Source organism: Microtus pennsylvanicus, chromosome 13, assembly GCF_037038515.1.
Source record: "Microtus pennsylvanicus isolate mMicPen1 chromosome 13, mMicPen1.hap1, whole genome shotgun sequence".
In the NCBI taxonomy this organism is placed as follows: Eukaryota; Metazoa; Chordata; class Mammalia; order Rodentia; family Cricetidae; genus Microtus; species Microtus pennsylvanicus.
In genome coordinates, this window is record NC_134591.1 from 72,404,619 (window position 1) to 72,420,115 (window position 15,497).

The window sequence follows — 15,497 nt, forward strand, 5'->3', positions numbered from 1 at the left end:
CGCCTGGGTCGCGGGCGGAGGCACGCAGGGCTTTCCTCAATGGACCACGCCCCCTTGCCCAGCCCGGAAGAGGCTGCCTGCCAAGTCCTCGGCGAACCTGGTCCGCCATCGTGGAAGAGGGCGGCGAAGGGCGAGGGCGTCCATCTTTCTTGAGGTCAACCCTCAGGCTGGTTTACGGGATTAGAGTTCAAGTGAAGTGCTTGAGTTTGAGAACTGTGTACTTTGGAACTGCCTTCTCTAAGATCAGGCAACTATCGAAAAAAACATCTTTTTTTCCTCCAAAATTTTAATCTCAAAGGAAAAAAAAAAGAGCGAGTCCATAAGTTTGTGTAAGCTACAGGTTATGTCTTTTGTTCTACACCATTCTGAAAACATTGCTGTACTTCAACAAATGATTTAAAATATCTCCTATAAAGATAACTTTGGATTAGTCGGGCTGTGGTGTGGCGCGTCTTTAATCCCAGCATTTGGGAAACAGAGGCAGGTGGATCTCTGTGAGTTTGAGTCCAGCCTGCTCTACTAAGTGAGTTCCAGGACAACCAGAGTGACACAGAGAAATCCTATCTTGAAAAAACAAAACAAGCAAACAAATAAATAAAACACTGTATTGTTTCTAGGGCTGGAGACGTGGCTCAGCGGTTAAGAGCAATGACTGCTCATACAGAGGATCCAGGTTCATTTCCCAGTACCCACATGGCAACTCACAACCGTTTATAATTCCAAGAACTGATGCCATCACCCAGACCTGTATCCAGGCAAAACACGAACGCACAACGTGTAAAAGAAAATTATTTAAAAAGAAATAAACAATGCCGGGGGGGGGGGCACGCCTTTAATCCCAGCACTCGGGAGGCAGAGGATTTCTGTGAGTTCGAGGCCAGCCTGGTCTACAAGAGCTAGTTCCAGGACAGGCTCCAAAGCTACGAAGAAACCCTGTCTCGAAAAACTTAAAACAAACAAACAAAAAAAACAAACAGTATTCTAGGGACTGGACTCCGGAGGACCCAGGGTCAGTTCACAACCAGTTCTGGGGCACCAGAGGCCCTCTTCTGGCCGCTGTAGTCACCAAGCATGTGCGTGGTGCACAGTGTTAAAATTTTTAGTTAGGCTCTAAAGACCCTGGCAAATCCGCAACTGAAGTTGATCAAGACAGACCAGCGTGGTGAAGTGATTGATTAAAGGAAAAATAAAAAAGCAGCAAGTAGAAAAGATTGAGATAATGATGGCTGAAGACGGTGAAAATTCGGCCATTTAGAAGCAGGCCTGGAAGAGTTCAGGATGATGACCCCAGAGCGCCAGCTCGGGTTAGAGGCTGCACGGACCCATCTCCCGCACATCAGAATGTGGAAGAGGCTTGGAAGAAGCTGAGGGGCAGAGAGACGCATGGGAAGTACTGTTTGTTGAAGTTAGAAGCCTGACGTTTTTCTGTACGGGGTATTTTTTTTTTTTTTTTTGGATTTTTCGAGACAGGGTTTCTCTGTAGCTTTTGGTTCCTGTCCTGGAACTAGCTCTTGTAGACTAGGCTGGCCTCAAACTCACAGAGATCCGCCTGCCTCTGCCTCCCGAGTGCTGGGATTAAAGGCGTGCGCCACCACCGCCAGGCTGTACGGGGTATTTTTTTTCTTGCATTAAGTCCTGGGCTCCATTCTATAATTTGATACTTTTTTGGCTACCGGCTGTGTGTTTCATAATATGAGGATACCGTTCTTTTTCGGCAGTTGCATATATTTTGCTTCATATAATTTAATGTGTCAGATAAATGAATTCAAGGCGGCGGCGGGGGGGGGGGGGGGGGGGGGGGGGGGGGGGCGGGGATGTTAGTTAGACCAGGCCTTTAATCAAACAACTCAGGTGGTAGAAGCAGGCAGATCTCTGTGAATGCCAGGTCAGTCTGGAGAACATAGGAAGACCATGTTTCAAGAAAAAAATTCAAGGCTGGAGCGATGGCTCAGTGGTTAAGAGCACTGGCTGCTCTTCCAGAGGTCCTGAGTTCAATCCCAGGCAACCATATGGTGGCTCACAACCATCTGTAATGAGATCTGGTGCCCTCTTCTGGCCTGCAGGGACACATGGAGGTAGAATGTTGTATACATAATAAATAAATGAATCTTAAAGAAAAGAAAAAGTTCATAATATTGCATCCAAACTCAAACAGAATTCCCTGCCACTGAAGTACTTCTGGGCCCTTTTTTTTTTAAAAGATTTATTTATTATGTATACAACTTTCTGCCTCCATTTATACCCACACGCCAGAGGAGGGAGCCAGATCTCTTTACAGATGGTTTGGAGCCACCATGTGGTTGCTGGGAATTGCACTCAGGACCTCTGGAAGAGCAGACCGTGCTCTTAACCACTGAGCCATCTCTCCAGCCCCCCTTCTGGGTCTTTAATAACAGTTAAATATATTAAACTATATTTTTAGAATTATTGAGCTTTGTTTTAGATTTTTTTAAAAAAAAATTTATATGGATGTTTTGCTGGGCATACCTGGTACCTACAGATCATGTGGAGGCCAGATCCCCTAAATCTGGAGTTAATGAATTCTTTTGAGCTACTGTGTGGGTGTTAAGAACTGAACCCAGGTCCTCCTCAAGAGCAGTAAGTGCTCTTAAATATTGAGCCATTTATCCAGCCTCAGAGTGGAGTCCTTGCTTAGCATACACATGCACAAATACTCTGAGTTCTGTCCATAGCATCCCACTCAAAAACTGTGCTTCTACTAGATGGTGGTGGCGCACGCCTTTAATCCCAGCACTTGGGAGGCAGAGGCAGGCGGATCTCTGTGAGTTCGAGGCCAGCCTGGTCTACAAAGAGCTAGTTCTGGGACAGACTCCGAAGCTACAGAGAAACCCTGTCTTGAAAAACCAAAAAATAAAAAATAAAAAAAAAATAAAAACACGCTGCTTCACAGGGCACCCTTCCGCTGCTGTAGCCAAGCTAGCTGGCTTGGAATGTGTATTTTTGCCCTCATGATTTTTGGGAGTCACTAGTCTTAGTAGAATAACAGCTCCTTGTTGTGACAAATCTTAGGGATTATAATTGTAACCAAGTTGGTAAAATGTTACTAGCTGTTATCTCCTAGTCGAGTGACCTGTTTACCAATTCCCTAATTTCACAGCTTCCTGTATTGTTGACTCCAGGTCTGTCCTCACTTCATGCCCTTACCTAGAACCTTCTGCTCTCGGCCTCCACTTGTACACTGAAGACTTCCTAGATGTTTCTGATTCCAGTCCTGTCCCATCCATGTCTCCCCGCCCCACCCCGCCCTGCCCCCATGAACAGGGTCTCACTGTGAGACCATCTTTCAAGAAAGGATGTCATCTTGCCCTTCTCTGGGGACTGTATTTATATGTGATAGAGTCCTCCGTGAATCTTATTTATTGCTTTGTTTTGTTTTTCGAGACAGGGTTTCTTTGTAGCTTTTGGAGCCTGTCCTCCTGGAACTAGCATGAATCTGTTTTAAAGTGTGTGTGTGTGTGCGCCTTTTCACATGTGTACATGTGTGTGGAGGTCAGAGATTGCATGGCATGTGTCTCCCTTATCATTCTCCACGATATATATAGAGTCGGGGTGTCGCACTTTAACCCTTAGCTGCAGGATTCAGCTCCCTGAGGATGCCGGCTCCAGCTCTCGCCCGTTCAGGGATTACAGGTGTGTCTCCACTGTCATTTATTTGGTGCTGGGATCCGAATTCCAGTCTTTACATTTACACAGCAAGTTTATTACCAGGTGAGCCCTAACTGGAGCCTCTGAGTTCATTTTTTTAAAGTGAATTCTCCTGTGTCTTGGAACAGCAAAGTTAATGAAATTCTCAAAGGTCAACTAAAAAGGCCTACAGGTGGAACATCAGATTATCGGTAATTTTTTGGCCTTGTAGTTACAGAGTGCTGCCAGCAGAGGGAGACCGTTTCTTACAATTCCTCTGTGGCAGACAACTTTTAAAAGTAGGACAATCTTTAGTTGTGGTTTTCAAGAGAACCAGAAAGATCTAAATCTTGGGAATCATTTGAGGATGCTGTAAAGATAATAACGTTAGTTCCACTAAGTGGGAAACCAAGAGGCCATCCCTAATTAATCACAGCAGCCTCTTGAGACTTTCCTTGCTTGGTCTGTTTTCTTCTCTACAAAAGGAGGGCATGGGGCAGAAAACTCCACGGTTGAGAACACGGGGGCAGTTTCATTTTTCAAGGGGAAGCCCCCAAAGTTGAGATTGTGACAAGATTCGTGTATTGGCAGAGACCCTAAGGCATGTGCTTCTGTTTCTCGTGAAATGCCCGTAGCCACAGTTCATGTTTGGTGTGTAAGTTAAGAAATCACCGTCAGCCGGGCGGTGGTGGCGCACGCCTTTAATCCCAGCACTCGGGAGGCAGAGGCAGGCGGATCTCTGTGAGTTCGAGACCAGCCTGGTCTACAAGAGCTAGTTCCAGGACAGGCTCCAAAACCACATAGAAACCCTGCCTCGAAAAACCAAAAAAAAAAAAAGAAATCACCGTCAAACCTGCGGTGTGGAATACAAGCACAGAGCCTGTGGTGAGACAACCACCGACCCAAGCTGAGGGAAAGCACACAGTTAAACATGTGGTGGGCGTGTGAACAGACAGGAGTGTGCTTGCACCCACCGTGTCCATTCAGAAGAAGAAAAGCAAATGCTGGGCTGTTCTCTTTTTTCTCTTTAAGAAAAAAGAAGTCCAGGCGATGGTGGTGCACATCTTTAGTCCTAGCACTCGGGAGGCAGAGGCAGGCAGATCTCTATGAGTTCAAGGCCAGCCTGGTCTACAGAGTGAGTTCCAGAACAGGTTTCAAAGCTAGACAAAAAAACCCTGTCCTGAAAACCAAAAACAGAAAAGAAAAACAAAACAAAACAAAACAAAACAAAAATATAGGCTCTACAACTATACAGAGAAATCCTATCTTGAAACAGAAAAAAACAAAAAAAAGAGAAGAAAAAGAAAAAAAGTTAGTTTGAGAAGGGTGTACTAGGGGCTGGAGAGATGGCTCAGTGGTTGAGAGCACTGACTGCTCTTCCAGAGATCTTGAGTTCAATTCCCAGCAACCACATGGTGGCTCACAACCATCTGTAATAAGGTTTGGTGCTCTCTTCTGGCCTGTAGGCATACATGTACACAGAATGTTGTATATATAATAAATAAATATTTTAAAAAAGAAGGGTATACTAGTGCATGCCTTTGGTCCCAGCACTATGGAGGCAAAGGGAGATATTTGTGAGTTTGAGCCTACATAGCAAGTTCCAGAAGAGCCAGCGTTATGTAGAGCCTTTTCAACGAAACAAAAATGATGAAATATATACAAGGATTTTTTCTCCCATTTATTTGCACCTATAAAATCTCTGGAAAGATAAAAGGGGCATAACAGGAGTTGACTTGGTGCTAGGAGGGTGTTGACCCAGAGGGGTGTGACAGAGATTGATTTAGTGTGTGGGAGGGTGTTGACCAAGTAACTGAGGGGATACTAGTTAAACTTTTTAATTTCTGCAGATCCAAAGATTCTAGGCAGGCTCTATACCACTGAGCCATGTTCTTAGCTCCAATTTATGTTTTGTTATGCTTCCTTTTGTGATTTTGAATGTTGTATGATGGGCATATGTAACCTATCCTAAATAACTAAAACCACAAAATGTATTTCTGTAATTATTTGGACAGACTCTAAGGAAAATGTATTTAAACTTACTGGAAAATCTGAGCCACATCTTTCTTCCCAGTCTCATCCCTGTTCCCAGCCTTCTTATGGCTGAGAGACAATTCTGAACCATTGTCACATAATCTCCTATCCAGCCTCCATAACCATAGAGACGACAGCCGATCTTCCTGATGGTCCAGTTCCCATGTCATCAGGCTTACCTGCAGTCTGTCGGAACTCTTGCGGAGTTCAAGAGCCTCTGCTTTGAAGCCACAAGAAGCATCTGGGTTTGAACCCTGTTGTTTTGGTGAGCGTCTTAATCTTGAGAATCCTGTTTCTGCATCTAGACAATAAGCACATTAGTGGCACCCAGGTAGCAGTGTTGGGTACCTGATAAAATTATCGGTAAGTGAGGCTGGGGAGATGGCTTATTGGTGAAGTGCTTGCAACACAAGCGTGAGGACCTGAGTTCAAATCCCCAGAACTACATAAATCTGGGCACAGTGGCAGGTATTTGTAATCCCAGTGTGCCTACAGTGGGGCAGGAGAATCCTGGATATTTATGGGCTAGCTAGACTGGAGTACTCTACAGGGGACAACAAAGAACCCCTGTCTCAAATGAGGTGGAAGGCAAGGTTAGTTCAGATACCTGAAGCTGTCCTCGGGTTTCTACACACATAGCATGAGCACGCAAGTGTGCAAGCACATGCATCCTCTCACAGACATCATAAAAATAAAAACCGACAGAAAAATGTCAACTACGGTTAATACTAAATAATCTGCTTTAATAACGCTTTTCTGTATGTTGCAATTAATACAAACATAGATTTATTTTCTTGCAAGAGCTCCTTATGAGTCATGGACCTTATCAGTTTTACTGACGTCACAGGCTGGTGAGATGACTCAGCAGACAAAGGCACTTGTTACCACTCATGATCACTTCAGTGTGATCCCTGGAACCATGTGGTTGAAGGAGGCTGTGGTTGTCCTGTGACTTCCATACACCCCACCTCACATCACATACACTCTCGGAAATAAAGGTTAAAATGTTATATATACTTTATACATATATTCATATGAATATATATTTGTATATGTATATATCAGGGCCAGGCATGATGATTCATGGCTAGAAACAATCCCAGTACTTGGGAAGATGAGATAGGAGGATCACTTTTTAAAAAAAAAATATTTATTTATTATTATGTATACAATATTCTGTCTGTGTGTATGCCCGCAGGCCAGAAGAGGGCACCAGACCCCATTACAGATGGTTGTGAGCCACCATGTGGTTGCTGAGAATTGAACTCAGGACCTTTGGAAGAGCAGGCAATGCTCTTAACCTCTGAGCCATCTCTCCAGCCCCTAGGAGGATCACTTTAAGTTCAAAGCCACTATATAGAAGTGTCAGGCTAGTCTATTTTACAACATAAGACTTCTTGTCAAAAACCCTCCAAATGCCTTGAGTGTGATGGCAACACTTTAATCCCAGTACTTGGGAAGCAGAGGTGGACAAATCCTTATGAGTTTGAGGCCATTCTGGTCTATCAAGAGAACTCAAGGCAAACCAGGACCATACAGTAAGACCTCATCTCAAACAAACAAATAAAAAAAACTCAAGCAAATAAACAGAAAGACACATCCCAAACTCTGGTACATAGTAGGTGCTCACTAAATAGACATTTCCTAAATCCCCTCTTACTCCCAGTTCATTCTTCATTCAACAATTATCTAGTGAGATCCTACTGGTGTTAGTCCATATGTGTCAGATGTTGATGATCAGGCTTTTTGTCAAAATAACAAAACCCACAGGGCGGTGGTGGCGCACACCTTTAATCCCAGCATCTGGGAGGCAGAGATAGGAGGATCTCTGAGTTTGAGGCCAACCTGATCTATAGAGTGAGTTCCAGGACAAGCTAAGGCTACATAGAGAAATCCTGTCTCCAAAATAGCAAAACAAAAAACAAAAAAAGGGCATACCTTTAATCTCAGCACCTGGGAGGGAGAGACAGCTGAGTTTTCCTGTCCCAGGAGCTGCTTCCAAATAACTGACACAGAGGCTTAATATCACTTATAAATGCTCAGCCAGTAGCTCAGGCTTGTTACTAGCTAACTCCTACATTTAAATTAGCCCATAGTTCTAGTTATGTTTGGCCATGTGGCTCATGGCTTGTTTACTCATTTTCTACATGTCATGCTTGCTTGGTGGCTGACAGGTCCCTCTCTTTTTCTCTCTCTTCTCTCCCGACTCTGCCCTTCCTCCTCCCAGCATTCTCTCTGCGTTAGGCTGCCTTGCCCAGTCTCTTTTTGGCCTGCTATCAGCCTGCCAATTGGTTTTTTTAATAGCAAAGAACATATTCCACAGCATTTCCCCCTTTTGTCTAATTTTTAAAAAAGGAAAGTTAAAACTTTTAACAGATTTCTGTGAATTTTGAGACTAGCTGGAATCTACGTAGTGAGTTTTAGGACATCCAGAGTTACATAGCCTGTCTTAAAAAAGAAAAGAAAGGAGGGCTGGAGAGATGACTAAGTGGTTAAAAGCATTGACTGCTCCTCCAGAGGTCCTGAGTTCAATTCCCAGCAATCATATGGTGGCTCACAACCACCGGTAATAAGATCTGGTGCCAACTTCTGTCTGCAGGGACACATGCAAGCAGACCATTGTATATAAAATAAAAATAAATTTAAAAAAAGAAAAGAAAAAGGTATGTCTGTGGGCCATGTGTATGTGTGGTACCTACAGAAGGCATCAGATTCTTTGGAACTGGAGTTAGGCAGTTAGGAGCCACCTTGTGTATGCTGGGAATTGAACCTGGGTCCTTTGAAAGAGTTTCCAGTGCTTTTAACTGCCGACCATATCTCCAGCTTCTGGAACCCACATTTCATTCACTCATTCATTCGTTTTTTTTTTTTTTAGATTTATTTATTTTTGAGACAGGGTTTCTCTGTGTAACAGCCCTGGCTGTCCTGAAATTCACTCTGTATACCAGGCTGGCCTTGAACTCACAGAAAGTTCCCTACTTCCCGAGTGCTGGGATTAAAGGCAGGCGCCACTACTGCCTGCCTGGCTTGGAACCTACATTTTGAAAAGGAATCAATACTTTATTTTGTAGTAGAGGGGCATGATGGTCATTTTGACTGGATGTGAAGTTATCTAAAAGACAGATGTGTCTCGTGTGTGTGTGTGTGTGTGTGTGTGTGTGTGTGTGTGAGTATGTGTATGGGTGCCCAAGAGGCCAAGTAGTGCATCAGATCCTCTGGAGCTGGAATAGACGATTGTGAGCTGCCTGTGGGTGCTGGCAACTGGCCTAGGGTCTTCCTGTATTGCTCTTGCAGAAGGGCCTACATTTAATCCCCAGCACCCACATGGTGGTGGTGGTAGCGGAGTCACAACTGCTTTTATTTTATTTTTTTTTATTTTTCGAGACAGGGTTTCTCTGCGGTTTTGGAGCCTGTCCTGGAACTAGCTCTTGTAGAATCTCACAGAGATTCGCCTGCCTCTGCCTCCCAAGTGCTGGGATTAAAGGTGTGCGCCACCACCGCCCAGCCACAACTGCTTTTAATTTTAATTTCAGCTCCAGGGGATCTGACATCCTCTTCTGGCCTCCATGGACACTCCCATACGTGGTGCACACAAGACACTCATGCACACACGGTATTTGTTTGTGCATGCGTACACATGTGTGCAGGCTTACAACTGACGTTGTTGAGGATGAAGTATAGCGTGAATTCTAATTGGCCTTAATAATCAAAACTCAGAGTCAGATATTGGGGGGGTGTAAGCTGAAGAATCAGAGAGACAGAGCAGCCAGCCACTGGAGAGTACTTACCTTTACCAATGCTCAGACTGAAGGGGCAATCCTGTTTCTATGATTCCTCGGACTGCATCTCAGACTGCTCCTCAGACTGCATCTGAGCCCGCCTCCTCCCACCTTATATTCTTCTCTCTACCCAGCCGTATCACTCCTGTCTCCTCTTCCCTAGTGCTGGGATTAAAGGCATGGGATCCCAAGTGCTGGGATCACCTTGGTGTGAGCTCTGTTTCTCTTTTAGAGGCAGATTCAATCTCGGGTAGCCCAGGGTGGTGGCCTTGAACTCACAGAGGTCTATCTGCCACTATCTTCCCAAGTACCGGCATTCAAGGTGTGTGCCACCACTGCCTGGCCTCTATGGCTAACTAGTGGCTTAGCTCTGCATGCTGATCTTCAGGTAAGCTTTATTTGTTAGAGCACAAAGTATCACCACAATGACGTCAGAGGCCAAGACTTCTTTCTTTTTTGGAGAGTCTCATTATGCTGACTTTAAACTCAGAAATCTACCTACCTCTGCCTCCTGAGTGCTGGGATGAACAGTAAACTATCATGCCAAACCAGTGGAATTTCTTAAATGAGTTTCTCACACACTGTATGCCAGGGGGTTTTGTAAATCTTGTTTGAGGAACACAAATCCTTCCCAGACTGAGGCTCCTCAAACTAGTTTCGAACTCCTGGGATCAAGCAATTCTTGCCCTTAAGCCTCCTGCATAGCTGGGACTTAAAGGAGTGCCACCAAGCTTTGTGGAGTTTGGCTTCTGACCCAGTCTTATGTCCCAAGAACTAGCCTAGGAGGTCTACTTTATCCCAGGGTAATTTGTTTGGTGTTTCAGGGTGCTCCTGTTGCACAAGAGGTGAAGCCCTTGAGTTCCCTGTATTTGGCATTTACTTAAACCAAACCTGTAGGGATAGATGCTGGAAGGTTTTTACCTACATATAGATTTTTTTCTTTTGTTTTTCGAGACAGAATTTCTCTAGGAAGCCCTTCCTGTCCTGGAATTAGCTCTGTAGACCAGGCTGTCCTTGAACTCAAGAGATCCACCTGCCTTTGTAACTAAAAGGTACGAGCCACCACCACCTCGCTGTTTTTATTTTATTTTAAATAAAGTAGTTATTTTTATTTTATTTACTTTTCTTTGAGACAGGCTTTCTGTTATGTAGCTCTGGCTGTCCTGGAACTCAACTCATACAGATCAAGCTGGGATTAAAGGCATAAACTACCTGGGTCACCAAGTTTTCTTTCTTCCTTTCTCCCCTCCCCTTTCTTTTCTTTTTTCATTCTTTCTTTCTTTCTTTCTTTCTTTCTTTCTTTCTTCCTTTCCTTTCTTTTTTTTTGTATTTTCGAGACAGGGTTTCTCTGTGGCTTTGGAGCCTGTCCTGGAACTAGCTCTTGTAGACCAGGCTGGCCCTGAACTCACAGAGATCCCCGTCTCTGCCTCCCGAGTGCTGGGATTAAAGGCATTCGCCACCACTGCCCGGCCACAGGGTTTTCACTAGGGAAACTTTGCGAGACCCCACACCCTGGTGATGGCAACAGTGGAAAGCACAGAGAAAGAGAGAGAGAGGCCTGTTTCCTCCAGGGCCCCTGCTCCACGTGCGTAGTTTTGAGCCTGGGTTTCCTCATTTATTTAAAAAAAAAAAAAGGTGGTAGCAGCATAGCTGTTGCTCCAGTTTCCATAGGCGTCTAACGCGGTGAGAAGACTCTCTCTGGCGACGTCAAAAAGCACTGCCATTCGTCACTGCCCTTCTCTGTGCTCAGTGGTTACCCTGGGGCACAAATGACTTAATCTGACAAGTCTTTATAGTGTCAAACCAACAGGAAAATAGCCCAGGTACCCGCGCCGCCGGGCTATTCCAGGCAGAGTGCTGGAATGCTGCGTTCCCTGCCGCCCTTCTCAATATGGCGCCGCCCAGCGGCCACCGCGCGCAGGCCAGCCGCGCTGACGTGTGTGCGCGCGCGCGCTTCCTCTGCGCCCCGCCCCGGCGCATGCGTACTGCGCGCTGTCTTCTCCCAGCCTGAGCAGCGGCGGTGGCGGCGGCGGCAGCGGCGGCATCGGGGACGGCGTCGGCGGCGGTAGCCGCGGCGGCGTTTGAGTGGCGGAAGATGGCGGCTCCGGGCGGTCCCGGGTCCCGCCAGCCGTGAAGATTCCCAGAGCACGGCAAGCACCGGCCTCAGGCAGAGCGGCTGTGCTCTGGCCCTGGCCCTGGCTCCTTCGCCGTCGTCGCCGGAGACGCCAAGCCGAGAGCGCGGAGCGGGCTGGGCCAGGTGAGGCCTCTCCCGGTGCGGGGCCGCAGCCGGGTGCCGACGCCTCCTGCGCTTTATGCCCGGGGATCCCGGGACACCCCGAATCCGGCGCGGGCTCGGTGTCCTGCGCGGGCGTGGGTCTTGGCGGGCCTGGGGGCTTGCTGTCGTCATCCTCGCTTCCCCTGGCTGAGGTGGGGATGGTTGCAGACCTGTGCCCTCTCCTCAGCAGGGCGGTTCTGGTCCTCACCCGGGCCGGGAGAGGATGCGTGGCCAGGGCAAGAATGGCTTTCGGGGTGTCATCGAGCCTCACCCCGCCCCCCTGAAACCCTTAAGTCCTCGGAGAAGAGCGGGAGACGGCTGCCCTCCCGAATTGGGGTTGCGGCGGCGAGGGGCCGGCGTCTCGGAAGCTGCAGCTGCAGAGAAATGATTTTTTGGAATCGGCTGACGAATTGAAACCCAAGCAGTTCCTTTCCTGACCCTAGCCGTTTGGGTGTTCTCTTAGGAGTGGGAACTGCGGCTCTCCTTGCTGGAGACAGCAGTCCACGTTGTGACTGAGGAAGGCTTGCCCTGGTGAGAATTGTCTGCTCAGAACTGTGGAGGGTGGGAGCGGGTTCGTAGATCCAGAGACAACAATTGGGTGAGATCCTAATAGTCTCAGCCAAGAAACTTCAGATGCTGGAGTTGGTTCGAAACCTTTGGAACAACCGATTGCTTTGTCTGTTGGATCTTCTGGAAAATAAACGCTTCGTTTCGTTTCTCAATGGCCACAATGTTTGTACTTTTCTTTGGTAGCCTTCCGGTGGATCTAGGTGCAGAACCAGACATATAGCCGGTTTTCACTTGCTGGAGGCAACACTGTACTATTTTGTTGTTGTTTTTCTTGGAACAACTTTTTGTTGTTGTTGTTAACGCTAGTAATTGAGTGACTTTGGTTTTGTTTTTCGGGTAGAGAAGCCGGTTTGATGCCTGGTGGCCTTTTTAGTGAGGAAGAATGGCTTCAGCTGGAATTGTGCTCCTGTGAATTGTTGGGACCATCTCTTTTGCTTGGATACACCAAGCGTCTTTTGTAACAAATCGGGCTTTGCTTGTGCTTAAGAATGATGACATCATGGATTTAAAGGGACAAGGAAAATTGCCGGAGACACCATCACTTAGAATTCAGTCTGTAGCTCTTAAGTTGCACAGGGATGTTCTCTGTCAGATTTCTAACTGAGCTTATTCAGTTGTCTAGTGTGGCTGGGTGTCTCTTCTGTTGCTCAGTTGGTCAGTTTATATCCTATAACTGTTTGCTTTAGATAAACCCAACTTAATATAACATTCAATCTACACTGAGCCTTGAGTGTTTTTTGCACTTCAGCCAGCTTTTAAGGACAACTATTAAGTTAAAATGACAATTACTTCATTTAATATTAGCTAATTCTTTGGCTATCCCCCCCCTTTCCTAAATCAACGTTTTCTATAGAAATGTGTAGATTTCCTCAGTATCTTTGCTAAAGCTGTAGACTTGACCTAGAAGTAGGAAATTGGAGGGTCATTCTGCGTGTTACCTGGAGTCAGCAGTGGTTTGACATGTTCCTTGGCGTCATCTGCTACATTGCTGTGCTACGTAATCATCAGGTATTGATGGAACTCCGTGGCATTGTTTCAGCTTTATTTCCTTACCTGTCTTGTGTACAAAAAGAGAAAGATTAGGAAAAACAGCTGAGGATACTTTTTTAAAAAAAATAGAAGTCATTTTATGTGTATAGGTGTTTTGTCTGCATGCATTTTTGTTTGTTTGTTTGTTTTATCTCGAGACAGGGTTTCTCTGTAGCTTTGGAGCTTGTCCTAGAACTAGCTCTTGTAGCCCAGGCTGGCCTTGAACTCACAGAGATCCGCGTGTCTCTGCCTCCCGAGTGCTAGGATTAAAGACATGCACCACCACTGCCTGGCTTCTGCATGCATGCACATTTATGTGTACCATGTGTATGCCTGGTGCCATGGATCCCCTGGAACTGGAGTTGTAGACAGTTGTGAGCTGCCATGTGGGTGCTGGGAATTGAATCTTGGTCCTCTAGAAGCTCTTAACTGCTGAACTTTACTCCAGCCCCTGGATTTTTTTTTTTAATTTTTATTAAAAAATGTGTGCGTGTGTGCCTGCGCATGAGAGAGAAAGGCAGAAAGAAAGAGAGGGACAGGGATAGAGCTAATCCGTGTATCTGGAGCTAGAGTTCCAGGCAGTTGTGAGCCACCTGGTATGGATACTAGGCGTTGAACTTGAATCTGCAAGAGCAACAGGCACTTTTAACCACTGAGCCATCTCTAGCCCTAGGGTGCTTCTTCATGTTGATTTCTGGAAGGGCTTTATCAAATATCATTTTATGTAGCTGTGTGATAGCTGTCTTCTGTAAAGAGCAGGCAAAGAAAGAAAGACCTAGAGGTGAAGAGTACGTGATCATGTTTTCAGGGTGTCTTAGTGAATTAGCAATTCTTTATAAAACCTAAAGCCGTTTGGTTCAAGAATGGTGTTCCCTCTTTACAAGATCGTAAAGTAGATAAAAAGATAATGTTTGTGAGAGCGCTCTGAAAAATGTATACTTTGAAATATGTAGGATAGTGGTCATGACAATGCAGGCCATTGATCTCAGCACTCATGAGGTATAGGTAGGCGAATCTCTGTTTTCTAGGCCACCCTGGGCTACGTACCAAGTTCCAGGCTAGTCTGGACTTCATAATGAGACCTTGGCTTTAAAAAAAAAAAGTACAGTACAAGGAAAATAGAAGATTTCAATAAAGCATCTATTAGCCCCCCTCTATGTGTTGGGTACTGATGATTCTACGGACAACTTCTTATCTAAAAGTTGGCTAGAGCCTGTTTGGAAAGCCAGACAAGAAAATCAGTTGCTTATTGTAGTACAATAAGTGCATTTGTCCAACCTGGAGAGAGAAGGGAGGTTCTCAGAGCTGGGGTGATTTTTCCTCTCTTTCCTAGTAATTTGTTTTTTTTAAAAATTATTTTAAATTTATTTTATTTTATGGGTATGAATTTTTTTCTGAATGCTTGTGTGTTCACCATATACTTGTGTGGTTCCCTCAGAGTTTAGAAGAGGACATGGGACTCCCCAAAACTGGAGTGGTGGATGGCTGTGAACCACCATGTAGGTGCTAGGAATCCGACCCTCTGGAAGAGCAGATGGTACTCTTAACCACTGAGACATCTCTCCAGCTCTGGAATTTGTTGATTTCTCGTCTCAATATGTATGTAGCTTGTGTCAGCCCAGGTCCTCACCATCCTCCTCCTGACTTCCCCAGGGCTGGGATTCTAGGTGTGGACAGGCACACGTGGCTTAGGAAAACTTAATTTTTTTTTGGTCCTGGGTTCTTTCCCGTTTTATTCATTCACTGTCATGATGCTTCCTTCACAGCCTGTCCCAGTTAGGCTTCTGAGTTGTCAAAGATCCAGCAGTCTTGGGAGAGCCTTTGTGAGTGAGTCACAGGCACAGGCAGGAAGCATTCTCTCAGTGAACGTCCCTTAGGTTCTGAACGAGGAAACTTCAGAGTTACACTTTTTATTTATTTAATTTTGGATACACTGGCACACGAGCAATGTGTTTCAGTTGTTTCTATGATGATGATGGAGAGTGCTGGGGACCTGGCCCCAGCCTTGCAAACAAGACAGCTATTTTGTCACTGATCTACATCCCCAGCCCTGTTTTATGTTTTTATTTTTGTTTTTTCAGTGTTTGTGGGTCTTTTGCCTGCATGTAGGTTTGTGCACTATGTACATTCCTGGTGCCCACAGAGGCCAGAAGAGAGCATTGGAT

At 45.7% G+C, this 15,497-nt stretch overlaps 1 protein-coding gene across 1 annotated transcript in view; it reads left to right on the forward strand.

The window, feature by feature from the left end:
* Window positions 1-11,462: 11,462 nt before the first annotated feature.
* Fbxo42 (F-box protein 42) overlaps window positions 11,463-15,497 on the forward strand; it is a 65,143-nt gene continuing 61,108 nt past the window's right edge. Inside the window, exon 1 of the mRNA XM_075944699.1 lies at window positions 11,463-11,715. The gene's annotated coding sequence lies outside the window, so the exon portion shown is untranslated. The remainder of the gene's footprint in view (window positions 11,716-15,497) is intronic.